We start from the raw sequence: 15476 nt of genomic DNA on the forward strand, positions 1-15476 counted from the left end.
AAGTATAAGACATGCGGCAAAAGTGCTTAATGCTCACTTTCTCCTTTTATTTTTAGAGTAACCTAAAGATGGAGGGTACCTAAGAAGCCATTTCATAAAAGAGGCTTAATTAGCTTTTAAAAAAAACATATAGTTCATCATTATTTTTTGAGGTATCATTCAACGATTCATTAGTTGTGCATAACTTCCAGGCTCACCGCAACACACGCTCTTTTTAAAGAAAATGTTACTAGTAACTTTCTAATCTGGCATTGAATTTGGACAGAGCCTCTAGTGTTCATGACTGTGCTATATGGTACTTTTATTATTATTACTGTTAATCTTTCTGTCACAGCCCAGCTGGAAAAGCTGTTTAAGAGCTGAGGTCTTGCCTCAGGAGTCCAGGAAGTTTGTTTGGCCCTACAGGAATCGTCTCCCCCACAGCCCCTGACCTAGAGAAGTATGCCCTGCTACTTAGTAAGAATGCTGAGTGTATGAGGATAAGTCCCACCCAGTAAGGGTGGTAAGCATATGAAGATACGGTATGAAGATATGTATGTTCTCTGGTCCAGGGCTGGGATCATTTATTGGCTTCCTGGAGTGTGTGTTAAGAAAGACTGTGAGGCCCTCTCCTGGCTTAGTGAGAAGTCACCATTTGCTCTAGGTCGAGAGGAAGTAGCGAAACAGACAATATGTTTCTCTTTCTTTCATGAGGACTTAGGCTACTGAGGAAAGGTGGCTATCAAAAGAACCACAGTTCCCTAGAGCTGCCTGTTCAGAACCAGACCCCCAGAAGGGATCCCAGTTAATGCCTTGGAAAGATACAAAGCCATGAGAGATGGGGGGCTGGAAGAAGAGGGAGGAGGGGATAGGCTGATGGGGCTGATGGGCTTCACATGAGGCTCCGTGTGGGATTAGTGGACAGATGTCAGTGTTACCATTTGCTGAGCACTTACGCGTGCCATTCGCTATTCTGAACACTTGATTCTGAACATGTAATAACTTTTACAATACAACAACTCTAACTGGTAGGTACTGCTATTATCCCCCCTTGGAAGATGATGAAATAGGCACGGGGAAATTAAACAACTTGTCCAGGTCAGACAACTAGTAAGAAGTTGCTCCAGGGTTGGAACCCAGGCAGTTTAACCACTTACCTATTAGCCTTTCAAACTTTAAAAAACCCAGAGATTCATGCTTAAGGTGAGACCAAAGCAAAATTTGAAATGTGTTAGAGAAGAAAAGGATTAGGTAAATGGGACCCTCTTGGGGAGAAAGATCATAGTGTTTGGGCAGAAAGACAAAGAACATTAAAGAAAAAAATTTTTTTTAATTTTTTATTTTTTTATAAACATGTATTTTTATCCCCAGGGGTACAGGTCTGTGAATCGCCAGGTTTACACACTTCACAGCACTCACCAAAGCACATACCTCCCCAATGTCCATAACCCCACCCCCCCTTCTCCCAACCTCCCTCCCCCCAGCAACCCTCAGTTTGTTTTGTAAGATTAAGAGTCACTTATGGTTTGTCTCCCTCCCAATCCCATCTTGTTTCATTTATTCTTCTTCTACCCACTTAAGCCCCCATGTTGCATCACCACTTCCTCATATCAGGGAGATCATATGATAGTTTTCTTTCTCTGCTTGACTTATTTCGCTAAGCATGATACGTTCTAGTTCCATCCATGTTGTCGCAAATGGCAAGATTTCATTTCTTTTGATGGCTGCATAGTATTCCATTGTGTATATATACCACTTCTTCTTGATCCATTCATCTGTTGATGGACATCTAGGTTCTTTCCATAGTTTGGCTATTGTGGACATTGCTGCTATAAACATTCGGGTACACGTGCCCCTTTGGATCACTACGTTTGTATCTTTAGGGTAAATACCCAGTAGTGCAATTGCTGGGTCATAGGGCAGTTCTATTTTCAACATTTTGAGGAACCTCCATGCTGTTTTCCAGAGTGGCTGCACCAGCTTGCATTCCCACCAACAGTGGAGGAGGGTTCCCCTTTCTCCGCATCCTCGCCAGCATCTGTCATTTCCTGACTTGTTGATTTTAGCCATTCTGACTGGTGTGAGGTGATATCTCATTGTGGTTTTGATTTGTATTTCCCTGATGCCGAGTGATATGGAGCACTTTTTCATGTGTCTGTTGGCCATCTGGATGTCTTCTTTGCAGAAATGTCTGTTCATGTCCTCTGCCCATTTCTTGATTGGATTATTTGTTCTTTGGGTGTTGAGTTTGCTAAGTTCTTTATAGATTCTGGACACTAGTCCTTTATCTGATATGTTGTTTGCAAATATCTTCTCCCATTCTGTCAGTTGTCTTTTGATTTTGTTAACTGTTTCCTTTGCTGTGCAAAAGCTTTTGATCTTGATGAAATCCCAATAGTTCATTTTTGCCCTTGCTTCCCTTGCCTTTGGCGATGTTCCTAGGAAGATGTTGCTGCGGCTGAGGTCGAAGAGGTTGCTGCCTGTGTTCTCCTCAAGGATTTTGATGGATTCCTTTCTCACATTGAGGTCCTTCATCCATTTTGAGTCTATTATCGTGTGTGGTGTAAGGAAATGGTCCAATTTCATTTTTCTGCATGTGGCTGTCCAATTTTCCCGGCACCATTTATTGAAGAGACTGTCTTTTTTCCATTGGACATTCTTTCCTGCTTTGTTGAAGATTAGTTGACCATAGAGTTGAGGGTCTATATCTGGGCTCTCTATTCTGTTCCATTGATCTATGTGTCTGTTTTTGTGCCAGTACCATGCTGTCTTGATGATGACAGCTTTGTAATAGAGCTTGAAGTCCGGAATTGTGATGCCACCAACTTTGGCTTTCTTTCTCAATATCCCTTTGGCTATTCAAGGTCTTTTCTGGTTCCATATAAATTTTAGAATTATTTGTTCCATTTCTTTGAAAAAGATGGATGGTACTTCGATAGGAATTGCATTAAATGTGTAGATTGCTTTAGGTAGCATAGACATTTTCACAATATTTATTCGTCCAATCCAGGAGCATGGAACATTTTTCCATTTCTTTGTGTCTTCCTCAATTTCTTTCATGAGTACTTTATAGTTTTCTGAGTATAGATTCTGTGCCTCTTTGGTTAGGTTTATTCCTAGGTATCTTATGGTTTTGGGTGCAATTGTAAATGGGATTGACTCCTTAATTTCCCTTTCTTCTGTCTTGCTGTTGGTGTAGAGAAATGCAACTGATTTCTGTGCATTGATTTTATATCCTGACACTTTACTGAATTCCTGTATAAGTTCTAGCACTTTTGGAGTGGAGTCTTTTGGGTTTTCCACATATAGTATCATATCATCTGCGAAGAGTGATAATTTGACTTCTTCTTTGCCGATTTGGATGCCTTTAATTTCCTTTTGTTGTCTGATTGCTGAGGCTAGATCCTCTAGTACTATGTTGAATAGCAGTGGTGATAATGGACATCCCTGCCGTGTTCCTGACCTTAGCGGAAAAGCTTTCAGTTTTTCTCCATTGAGAATGATATTTGCGGTGGGTTTTTCATAGATGGCTTTGATGATATTGAGGTATGTGCCCTCTATCCCTACACTTTGAAGAGTTTTGATCAGGAAGGGATGCTGTACTTTGTCAAATGCTTTTTCAGCATCTATTGAGAGTATCATATGGTTCTTGTTCTTTCTTTTATTGATGTGTTGTATCACATTGACTGATTTGCGGATGTTGAACCAACCTTGCAGCCCTGGAATAAATCCCACTTGGTCATGGTGAATAATCCTTTTAATGTACTGTTGAATCCTATTGGCTAGTATTTTGGTGAGAATTTTCGCACCTGTGTTCATCAAGGATATTGGTCTATAGCTCTCTTTTTTGATGGGATCCTTGTCTGGTTTTGGGATCAAGGTAATGCTGGCCTCATAAAATGAGTTTGGAAGTTTTCCTTCCATTTCTATTTTTTGGAACAGTTTCAGGAGAATAGGAATTAGTTCTTCTTTAAATGTTTGGTAGAATTCCCCCGGGAAGCCGTCTGGCCCTGGGCTTTTGTTTGTTTGGAGATTTTTAATGACTGTTTCAATCTCCTTACTGGTTATGGGTCTGTTCAGGCTTTCTACTTCTTCCTGGTTCAGTTGTGGTAGTTTATATGTTTCTAGGAATGCATCCATTTCTTCCAGATTGTCAAATTTGTTGGCGTAGAGTTGCTCATAGAATGTTCTTATAATAGTTTGTATTTCTTTGGTGTTAGTTGTGATCTCTCCTCTTTCATTCATGATTTTATTTATTTGGGTCCTTTCTCTTTTCTTTTTGATAAGTCGGGCCAGGGGTTTATCAAATTTTATTAATTCTTTCAAAGAACCAGCTCCTAGTTTCATTAATTTGCTCTACTCTCTTTTTGGTTTCTATTTCATTGATTTCTGCTCTGATCTTTATGATTTCTCTTCTCCTGCTGGGCTTAGGGTTTCTTTCTTGTTCTTTCTCCAGCTCCTTTAGGTGTAGGGTTAGGTTGTGTACCTGAGACATTACTTGTTTCTTGAGGAAGGCTTGTACCGCTATATATTTTCCTCTCAGGACTGCCTTTGTTGTGTCCCACAGATTTTGAACTGTTCTATTTTCATTATCATTTGTTTCCATGATTTTTTTCAATTCTTCTTTAATTTCCCGGTTGACCCATTCATTCTTTAGAAGGATGCTGTTTAGTCTCCATGTATTTGGGTTCTTTCCAAACTTCCTCTTGTGGTTGAGTTCTAGCTTCAGAGCATTGTGGTCTGAAAATATGCAGGGAATGATGCCAATCTTTTGATACCGGTTGAGTCCTGATTTAGGACCGAGGATGTGATCTATTCTGGAGAATGTTCCATGTGCACTAGAGAAGAATGTGTATTCTGTTGCTTTGGGATGAAAAGTTCTGAATATATCTGTGATGTCCATCTGGTCCAGTGTGTCATTTAAGGCCTTTATTTCCTTGCTGATCTTTTGCTTGGATGATCTGTCCATTTCAGTGAGGGGAGTGTTAAAGTCCCCTACTATTATTGTATTATTGTTTATGTGTTTCTTTGACTTTGTTATTAATTGGTTTATATAGTTGGCTGCTCCCACATTGGGGGCATAGATATTTAAAATTGTTAGATCTTCTTGTTGGACAGACCCTTTGAGTATGATATATTGTCCTTCCTCATCTCTTATTACAGTCTTTGGCTTAAAATCTAATTGATCTGATATAAGGATTGCCACTCCTGCTTTCTTCTGATGTCCATTAGCATGGTAAACTCTTTTCCACCCCCTCACTTTAAATCTGGAGGTGTCTTCAGGCTTAAAATGAGCTTCTTGGAGGCAACATATAGATGGGTTTTGTTTTTGTATCCATTCTGATACTGGTGTCTTTTGATTGGGGCATTTAGCCCATTAACATTCAGGGTAACTATTGAGAGATATGAATTTAGTGCCATTGTATTGCCTGTAAGGTGACTGTCACTGTATACGGTCTCTGTTCCTTACTGATCTACCACTTGTAGGCTCTCCCTTTGCTTAGAGGACCCCTTTCCATATTTCCTGTAGAGCTGGTTTGGTGTTTGCAAATTCTTTCAGTTTTTGTTTGTCCTGGAAGCTTTTAATCTCTCCTTCTATTTTCAATGATAGCCTAGCTGGATATAGTATTCTTGGCTGCATGTTTTTCTCATTTAGTGCTCTGAAAATATCATGCCAGCTCTTTCTGGCTTGCCAGGTCTCTGTGGATAAGTCAGCTGCCAATCTAATATTTTTACCATTGTATGTTACAGACCTCTTTTCCCCGGCTGCTTTCAGGATTATCTCTTTGTCAGTAAGACTTGTAAATTTTACTATAAGGTGACGGGGTGTGGGCCTATTCTTATTGATTTTGAGGGGCATTCTCTGAACCTCCTGAATTTTGATGCTCATTCCCTTTGCCATATTGGGGAAATTCTCCCCAATAATTCTCTCCAATATACCTTCTGCTCCGCTCTCTCTTTCTTCTTCTTCTGGAATCCCAATTATTCTAATGTTGTTTCGCCTTATGGTGTCACTTATCTCTCGAATTCTCCCCTCATGGTCCAGTAGCTGTTTGTCCCTCTTTTGCTCAGCTTCTTTATTCTCTGTCATTTGGTCTTCTGTATCACTAATTCTTTCTTCTGCCTCATTTATCCTAGCAGTGACAGCCTCCATTTTTGATTGCACCTCATTAATAGCTTTTTTGATTTCAACTTGGTTAGATTTTAGTTTTTTTATTTCTCCAGAAAGGGCTTTTATATCTCCCGAGAGGGTTTTTCTAATATCTTCCATGCCTTTTTCGAGCCCAGCTAGAACCTTGAGAATTGTCATTCTGAACTCTAGATCTGACATATTACCAATGTCTGTATTGATTAGGTCCCTAGCCTTTGGTACTGCCTCTTGTTTTTTTTTTTGTGGTGAATTTTTCTGCCTTGTCATTTTGTCCACATAAGAGTATATGAAAGAGCAAGTAAAATACTAAAAGTGTGGCAACAACCCCAAGAAAATATGGTTTAACCAAATCAGAAGAGATCCCAAATTGTGACGGGGGAGAAAGGGGATAAAAAGAGGTTCAAAAAGAAAGAAAGAAAGAAAGAAAGAAAAAAGAAAAAAGAAAAGAATTTAAAAAAGGAAAACGAATAAAGAACAATATAAAAATGAGAAAATATATATATTAGATAAACTAGTTAAAAACGTTAAAAAAGAAAAAGGTAAAAGTTTTAAAAAATTTTAGCAGAAGAAGAGAATAAAAATGAAATAGAAAAAAAAAATTAACTGCACGACTAAAAAAAATCACAGGGAAAAAAAAAATCACAGGGAGAAAGCCATGAGTTCCGTGCTTTGCTTTCTCTTCCTCTGGAATTCTGCTGCTCTCCTTGGTATTGAAACCGCACTTCTTCATAGGTGAACTTGGTCTTGGCTGGATTTCTTGTTGATCTTTTGGGGGAGGGGCCTGGTGTAGTGATCTCAAGTGTCTTTGCCCCAGGCGGAATTGCACCGCCCTTACCAGGGGCCGGGCAGAGTAATCCGTTCAGGTTTGCTTTCAGGAGCTTTTGTTCCCTGAGCACTTTCCGTAGAGTTCCGGAGGACGGGAATACAAATGGCGGCCTCCTGGTCTCCGGCCCGGAGGAGCCGAGAGCCTGGGGCCCCACTCCTCAGTGCGCCCTCAGTGAACAGCGCCCAGTTACTCCCGTCTGCCTGACCTCCGGCCGCGCTTTGAGCTCACCGAGCCTGTGACCGGTTCAAGGTCACCCCGAGCTGCGAGCTTACTGTGGCTCTTTCTCTGTAGCCAGCTTTCCCGTTCCAATACGCGCAAGCTCTGCGACACTCAGATACCCCCGATCCTTCTGTGACCCTGCGGGACCTGAGGCCACGCTGACCCCGTGTGGGCTTTGCCCTGGTTTAGCCTCTGGAGCGATGTCCCTCAGCAGAACAGACTTTTAAAAGTCCTGATTTTGTGCTGCCGTTGCTCCGCTGCTTGCCGGGAGCCGGCCCCTCTCCCCCGGGGTCTATCTTCCCCTCGTTTTGGATTCACTTCTCCGCCGGTCCTACCTTTCAGAAAGTGGTTGTTTTTCTTTTTCCAGAATTGCTGTTCTTCTTCTCTTCGATCTGCCGATGGATTTTCAGGTGTTTGCAATCTTTAGATAAGCTATCTAGCTGGTCTCCGGCTAGCTGAAGTAGTCTCAGCCTGCTACTTCGCCGCCATCTTGACTCCTCTCCCAAGAAAAATTTTTAGTTGAATATGGTGGACACACACTGTTCCATTAGCTTCAGGTACAGCACAGTGACTCCACAGGTCTATACGCTATGCCGTGCTCCTGGGAGTGGAGCTCCCCTCTGTCACCAGACCACATCACTTCAATAACACTGACTTATCCCCTAGGATGTGCCTTTCATCCCCAGGACTTATTCTTTCTGCCCCTGGAAGCCTCTACCTCCCTCTCCCCTTCACCCATTTTTGCCTAAGTGCTGATGTTTGCCTTTCTGTTTATTGTCTTCAGAAGTGCTCAAACCCCACCGTACCTCACCACAGACAATCCCACCCTTGAAACAACAAATGCCCACCTTGGCTGTGCTCATTCCACGTGACTACATTCACGGGTGCAGTTGGGGAACATGCGAAGCTTTTCAAGAGCCCGTGGTCTCAGAAGTTGAGAAAAAGAGGTGTCTATGACAGGAAGCGCTTGCCCCAGGACACTGTGGCACTGACTGCTTTCTTCTTTCGTACAGCAGGGCTCAAGAAGAGCCTTAATTCTAGCAGAGCAGTAAGTGCCAGGGGAATCCTGCCTCCAGTTTATACTGCCCTTGATGTGGGATCAGGAAGTAAGGCAGGGAAGACAGCTGGGACCACATAAGGGAAGGTTTGAACAGCAAAAAACAGTTTGTGAGGTACTTGGAAGACTATGTCGAGCCACTTCTATTTGGGAAGAACAACAGGGCACAGTGAAGAGGCTGAACTGAATGGCGTGGGGTGGGTGGAGGAGAGGAGTCGACACCATTGTCTCTGCAAGAGGTGACAAGGGACTGCCTGGAGGCTAGCCACAGGAGCAGAGCCGGAATAGAAATATGAAGTCTGGCATGGAAATGGAAGCATATTGACTTGCATTGGTTGAAGAAAGGGAAAGAAAGATTCAAGGATGATTTTGGCACTCTGATCCTAAGGTTCTAGAACGATGCTGATATCATTAATATTAAAGAATAAAAGAGTTCCCGGTGCTAGTGTGCCCCTGAGAGAAATGTTTCCTTTAGGTGTCTCTTCTCTAGGACGCCTTCTCCAAATACTTGATCTTCACCCTTGAGTCTCCCTCTAGCTCTGCCCCCTGTGTTTCTTTCAGTCTGTGTACCTATTTGTGGTCTGGGTGTTCCCTTTTTGGAAAAGGTACATTGTATGAGGTCGGACCATGTCTGCCCTGAGCTCCCTGCCTAGTGTAGAGCCTGGAACCTAGGGCGCTTAGTCTACTTCAGTTTTTCAAAAAGAACTAACTTTGGTGAAATGCTAAGATAGGGGGTTCCCTTTAGCTCTTTAATGTGTGAATAAAACACCTAGGTTAAAATATGCACAAGGTGGGAAATGAAATATTCAGTTGGTACTCTAATAATTAAACTAAATTTTGCCACTGAGTGATAACTACTGCTAAATCATTGAGATATGCATCAATTAGGCAATCATGCAGCCAGAACATTATACAACTTGATTGCCGAGAATTGTAAAAAAAAAAAAAAAATCAGTGAAGAGAGTAGTTTAATCATTATAATATGTATAAATATTCAAAATCAATGAAACATGTTTCTTAAGGTTTGGCTGTAATGCCTTCATATTATTAATAACAATTTTGCTTTTCTTCCACAGCCTTCCTCTTAAGAACCTCATTCTGGTCTGGTTAGCATCTATCTCTCATTGCCATTCTTTCTTCTTTCTAAGAATCAAGTGAACTTCTTGGCATTCCAATATATGAAGAAGTGAAAGAGCACATTGGAATATGTATCACAAAACGCAACTTTTCTCCTTGACCTCAGCCATAGCCAGAATTACCTGTCTGAGAAGGTGGAGTAGACATCTCTCCTTCTTTCGCAGGGGAATATTAGGTGCCCTGTACCTTCACACATCCTCCCCCTAGTGCCTGCCTCTAGGACCACCTTTTGTGGCCTGAATTTGCCTGTGTCTTCCTCCCTCTGTGGTGTCAGACAGAGAAGCTCAGACTTACACCTAATTTTGTGAGAGTAGATGAGGAGGGTGAAGGGGTTCAGGGAGGAGTTGAGTATCATCCTCCTCGTGTCTGAACTTGCTGTTTTGCTATAATGGATGGACTGCAATAGTGAGTTGGAGGAATTTTTTTTTCTGTCTTATGCCATCAGAGGTACCTGCACCACTTTATAGTCCCACCAGTGTGTATGAAGTTCTGGTTTCTCCACATCTCCACCAACAACTTGCTATTGTCTGTCTTTTTTATTATAGCCATCCTAGTGGGTTTCCCATGGTTTCTTTGATTTGTATTTCCCTGTTGGCCATCTTTTCATGTGCTTTTGACCATATGTATATATTCTTCAGAAAAATGTCTATTCAAATTCTATGTTCACTTTTTATTGAATTACTTGTCTCTATTGTTGAGTTATAAATATTCTTTATATATTCTGGATACTAGACCTTTATCAGATAAGTGATTTGGAAATATTTTCTTCAGTTCTGTAGGCTGTCTTTTCACTTTATTAATAGTATGCTCAGATGCACAGAGACTTTTATTTTGATGAAGTCTAACTTATCTATTTTTTCTTCAGTTATTTGTGCTTTTGGTGTCATATCTAAGAAATGATTATCTAGTCCCAGTGTCATTAAGACTTACATTTGTGTTTTCTTCTAAGAAAACACAAGCACTAATTTTAGTGCTTACATCAGGTCTTTGATCCTAGTTTTTGCATATGGTGTGAGGTAGGGGTTCAACTCCATGGGATTTTGATAGAATTGATCCATCAGTTCAGGGATGTAAGCACTGCAGGGAAGGAACTCTAGGAGTGGTACTGGAAAGAGAAAAGAAATTACTTGATCCTAGGACTCTCAGTGCTGAACAAACCTGGTGGTTTAAAGAGAAAAATACAACACAATTTGGTTTATATATTCACCTGGACCTGGCTGGAGTCTGTAACCATGCAGAACATATACCTTACATATACCTCTAATGAAGGAGAGCTTACCTTCCAAGCAGTAAGTTGATGATATGATGATTTGGGTATTTACAAAAAGATGGCCAGGGTCCAGCAGTGAAATAGGAGGCTATTGTCCTTTAGTTTCTATGATCAGAGGAATACCTTCATATTTCAGTGGTGATAATGTAACAAGTCCAGGGTGCACCACTGGCATTTAAAAGGAAAGAATGAAGGAGAATAAGCTGGCAACTCACAGAGTTAAGAATGGTGTAGAGAAATCCCCTTTATGACATATGACTGTTTACAAAAAAATGTTATCTTTTCTCCCTGTCCTCATACCCCTCAGCTAACAATTATTAGCCCCTTTTCTCCATGGTCTCTTATATTTCTGCATGTCTTCTCAACAGAGGTATTAACAGCCCTACCCACTAGATGCCAATATTGCTTCAACCCAAAGTATCCCAGATTTTGATCCCTTAAGGACCAGTGCTGCCTCTTTTTATTTTATTTATTTGTTATTATTATTTTATTGTGTCATTTAGTGCTGCGTCTTTATAGAACAACTTATTTGGTGTTTGCTTTTTCATGGAACTCCATGTTCTTTGTATTTCTTTCATCTAACATGACTCCTAGAGTATAAGTGGTGCTCAGCAAAGGTTTGTTGTTCTTCATGGGGTCTGTGCTTGCTCTTCCTTCAAGCATGTTGCAGTTCAGAAAGAAGATGTAATCGTATCTAATTGGAAATTCTGGCCACTTTTCCTAGAGCTTGACAAGTAGATACTAGAATTTATATGTAAGAGAAAGGTCAATGACCCAATATTTGGGTCAAGACAATTGTAAAATAAAAGAACCAAGTTGGAGGTACTTGTCTTATACTGGTTCAATATGCCAGTACGAGTCTTGCATGACAGTAAATATATCTGCTATGGTATTGGTATAGTGATAGAGAAAGAGATCAATGAGACAGAATATAGAGTTCAGAAATGGAGCCTCATGTGGCAGAATGGGTTAGGTGTTTACCCAATGATTCCCCTTTTCTCCTGTGCATAAACTAAGCGACATTTCCCAGCCATTAGACTCATGGCAGAAGTGATACACTCTGTTTCCAGGCCTGACCCCCCAAAATTCTTCCATGAATAATTCATTTCCTCCCCATATGCCAGCTGCATATTAATGTCTCTTGAGAAACCCAGAGTAGGGCAGAAACACAAGATGGAAGGAGCCAGAGTCCCTGAGCTCCTGCCTGGATTAAAGCTCCCCAGGATGGCATGTCATCCAGATTGCCTGTATGAGACGATTCATGATTGAGAGAGAAACTTTTGTTATGTTGTATTACTGAAAAAATTTTTAAAGATTTTATTTATTTATTTGAGAGAATGAGCAAGGGGGGAGGGGAGGGGCAGAAAGAGAGAGAAGCAGGCTCCCCGCTCAGCTCCATCCTGAGGATCCATTCCAGGATGGAATCCTGGGATCATGACCAGAGCCAAAGGCAGATGCTTAACTGACTGAGCCACCCAGGCACCCTATTAGATTACCTCAATTTGGCGGCTGTTAGCTTGCACTAAAAATCAGGCCTGTATGAATCTTGACACACAGCAGAAGGAAGTACAGATATTGCAGAAGAGATGGACTGTCCAATGTACAGGGCTGAGATAATTGGCTGTCTATATAGAAAATAGCAACCACACATCCAGCCCCTACTCCGCGCTCTGTTCCAGGTGAATTAGTGATCTAATGTGCAAAACAAAGTTTTAAACCATTTAGAAGAATACATAGGAGAAAATCTTTATTATCTGAGGTAGACAATGAAAAACTAAGACACATAAGGTGCAAATCAAGTGGGGGAAAGACTGAGAAAAATCAACTACATTAAAAGGAAAGACCTCTGGGGTGCCTGAGTGGCTCAGTCAGTTAAGCATCTGCCTTTGGCTCAGGTCATGATCTCATGGTCCTGGGATCGGAGCCCCGAGTAGGGCTCCCTGCTCAGCGGGAAGCCTGCTTCTCCCTCTCTCCCTCCCCCTGCTTGTATTCTCTCTCTCGCTGTCTCTCTGTGTCAAGTAAGTAAATAAAAGCATAAATAAATAAATAAATTAATTAATTAATTAAATGAAAGACTTCTGAATAAAGGTACCATCACTGTGGAGGCTAGTCAAAGACTGAGAGGATATTTGAAATATATACCTAGAGAGGATCAATATCCAGAATATTTAAAAAAAAAAAAAACACCTCCTATATGTCAATTAGGAAAATAAAATACTTTAGTAGGAAAAGGGCATAGATTATGAGTGGGTATCTTATGGAAGAAAAAACTTGAATTTGAAAAAAGTTTTCCACCTCACTGCCTGTCAGAGACATATAAATTAAAACCAATTTCATTCATTCGTTAAGGTCTGACAGTCAGTACCTGTGGTGGGTGCGAATTGTGACAGGCAGTTCAGACAGCCATTTTGATACCACGCTCATGCCCTGGGTCCCAACAGTGTTGCTCAGAGTGGAACCTGCAGCGTCCAATATTCTAAAGCCCGGTGGTCCCTTATGTCCTGATTCTCCCCTTTTCCTGTGTCTCAAGTAGCTCGTCATAGGTTTTTAAGGACAATCATACTATATTTCCTTATATCCTGCAGTTGCTGTCAGATTTATTTTAGTGTTTCCTTTCTTTTCACTTGGAGCAGCACCACCTGATATTAGTCCCTGGATTTGTTCCAAGTTCCCCACGAAAAACTGACTTGCTGTAATGACCAACCGCTGAACTAAAAACTAGCCCATGTGTGCTTGTAACTAACACAGAAGAGCTCACTATGCACCAGACACCACCCTTTCCTTGCACTAACTCTTGCCTTGACACTTAAAAATCCACTTGTATTAACTCTTTTACTTCCCGCGATGGCTCTGTGAGGTCCATGCCCAGTGTCCCCACTTGCGGATGAAGAAATGCAGGGGCAGAGAGGTGGGAGGTGGAGAAACAGCCCTGGCTGTCCTTCTCCTCAGACTCCACCCTTCATCCAGGGGATAGCCTAGATCGTTCAGGCCAGATTCGGGGACTGGATTAGACTTGTGAGACACCGCCACTCTTTTTCTGGCTCATACACAAATTGTTGTTTATTTCCAGTTATTTTCTTCCTCTTATCAAGCAATGGTTTAATGCTGCCTGCATGGTTGTGAAGTAGCCAGAACGGTTCTAGAATTCAGCAGCCATTCTGAGTACTTTTCATTTCCTAAATAATGGGTCTTTAATTACTAGCTGCCTTAAGCTGGTTTTCAAAGAGCAATACTGTGAACTGCCAGTCGGGTCCCACAATGATAGACAAGAATAGAGTTTTATTTTATTTTATTTTACTTTATTTTCTTTTTTGTTAATTCAAGACCACTCTCAGAGGAGCGTACCTCACCCACATAGCTTCCTTGACACTTCGTACTTCAAATAGGCTGCCTTCCCAGCCTGGAAAGCTGCCAAATCTCTAAATTGACATGTTCTCTGAATAATAAATTTCACCTCTGAGGATGAAGCCAGGTGCAAGAGGATTTGATAAAAGGGCATTTGAACTTTACAAATGATACAAAACATTTCCCTCTTAAGAAACTTTAATAATTAAGTGAAAGATTCCGTATGAAACTTTTTAATGTTTAATTCAGCTTCCACTACACATTTTAGTGAGTAGATTATTCCAGCAGTATGTCAGTGGTTAGCTAAGCAGTGCAGAGTTCCATGTGAAATCCATCCAGTGGCCCCTTCCTTCCATCTATAATGTCCTGCGAACCTCCAGAGAGCCTCTAGATTCTGGGATTGGACTAGTGAGCCCTCTGAATGATTCAGAAGCTAAGACTTACTTTTTTCGGGTTCATGATGTCCATTTTCCTGAAGAAGTTTTTCATGAGGTTATAATCAAACAGGTGCTTACTTCTGTATTCGACATTCAGGATACAGTGCAGATCCTTTTCATGAAGTTTCGATGCATTTGTTCTGTTGGCATAGATCTAATGCATTCTTGAGCCCTGTTTAGAACTATGGAAAAGCTTGCACAGACCTGAAAAGAACTGTAGGACATAGGCTCTGTGCTGGGAAATAGGGCATTCTTTATTTTTTCTTTCCTAAATATGCTTTTCTTCAGAAACAAAACAAATCTCACCGATTTTAAATGGACTTTCAGGTCTTCAGAGGGAGGAAATCAGTAATCTCTTACACTAAGTGATTGAATAAAATTCCTGGATGTTTTGAATATTAAAGCCATTTGAATAATGTTATCATTTAATGCAGGCCCTATCTAAATAAAATGTTATGCCTATCCTTTTAAAATGATAAAAACAAAAAATTTAATCTTTTGCTAAAATTCTGTATACTTCTTCCAGCTGTCATTGCATATTTTCCACGGTAGATGGTCACGTTTCTAACTGGATAGTTTAATTCCAAACAAGCCGTGGTTCCAATACATTCAAGCTTAATTTCGTGCGTTAGGCCTTTCAGCCGTACTCAGAGGTATACTTAAAAGACTGGTCCTTTAACAGGGAATAGATGATGGTGTCATTGTCTTTAAGAGATGACAGATGTATAAGCCACAGTAGGTTTGGAAAGATCTGGAAGAAAACTTGGGGCCTTGTACATTTAAACCTGACACATATCCCAGTATGCCATATGTTCAGAGTGTTAGAGCAGTCCTTTGTAAACAAACTGTCCTTAGACATAGAGTCTGTTTCTATACTGAATAGTAAACTGAAATATCAATAGGCATCATATGCCTTTGCAATAAGCTAGGCTCTAATTCAGGGCTTCACAGTTTGGTGATACCTCAGCTTTTCAGGCAAAAAACTTCATGGGTGTCAGAGAGATTCTTTGGCCCCATGCTCCATACCCTTCTACCTTTACCCCAAGCTTCTTGTT

The 15476-nt window shown here is 41.0% G+C and overlaps 1 protein-coding gene across 2 annotated transcripts in view; it reads left to right on the forward strand.

Moving 5' to 3' along the window:
- Positions 1-15476, forward strand: part of MTUS2 (microtubule associated scaffold protein 2) — a 567457-nt gene that overhangs the window by 369942 nt on the left and 182039 nt on the right. The gene's annotated exons all lie outside the window — the stretch shown is intronic.

This window comes from Mustela putorius, unplaced genomic scaffold (assembly GCF_011764305.1).
Source record: "Mustela putorius furo isolate JIRA1106 unplaced genomic scaffold, ASM1176430v1.1 tig00003942_pilon_pilon_pilon, whole genome shotgun sequence".
In the NCBI taxonomy this organism is placed as follows: domain Eukaryota; kingdom Metazoa; phylum Chordata; class Mammalia; order Carnivora; family Mustelidae; genus Mustela; species Mustela putorius.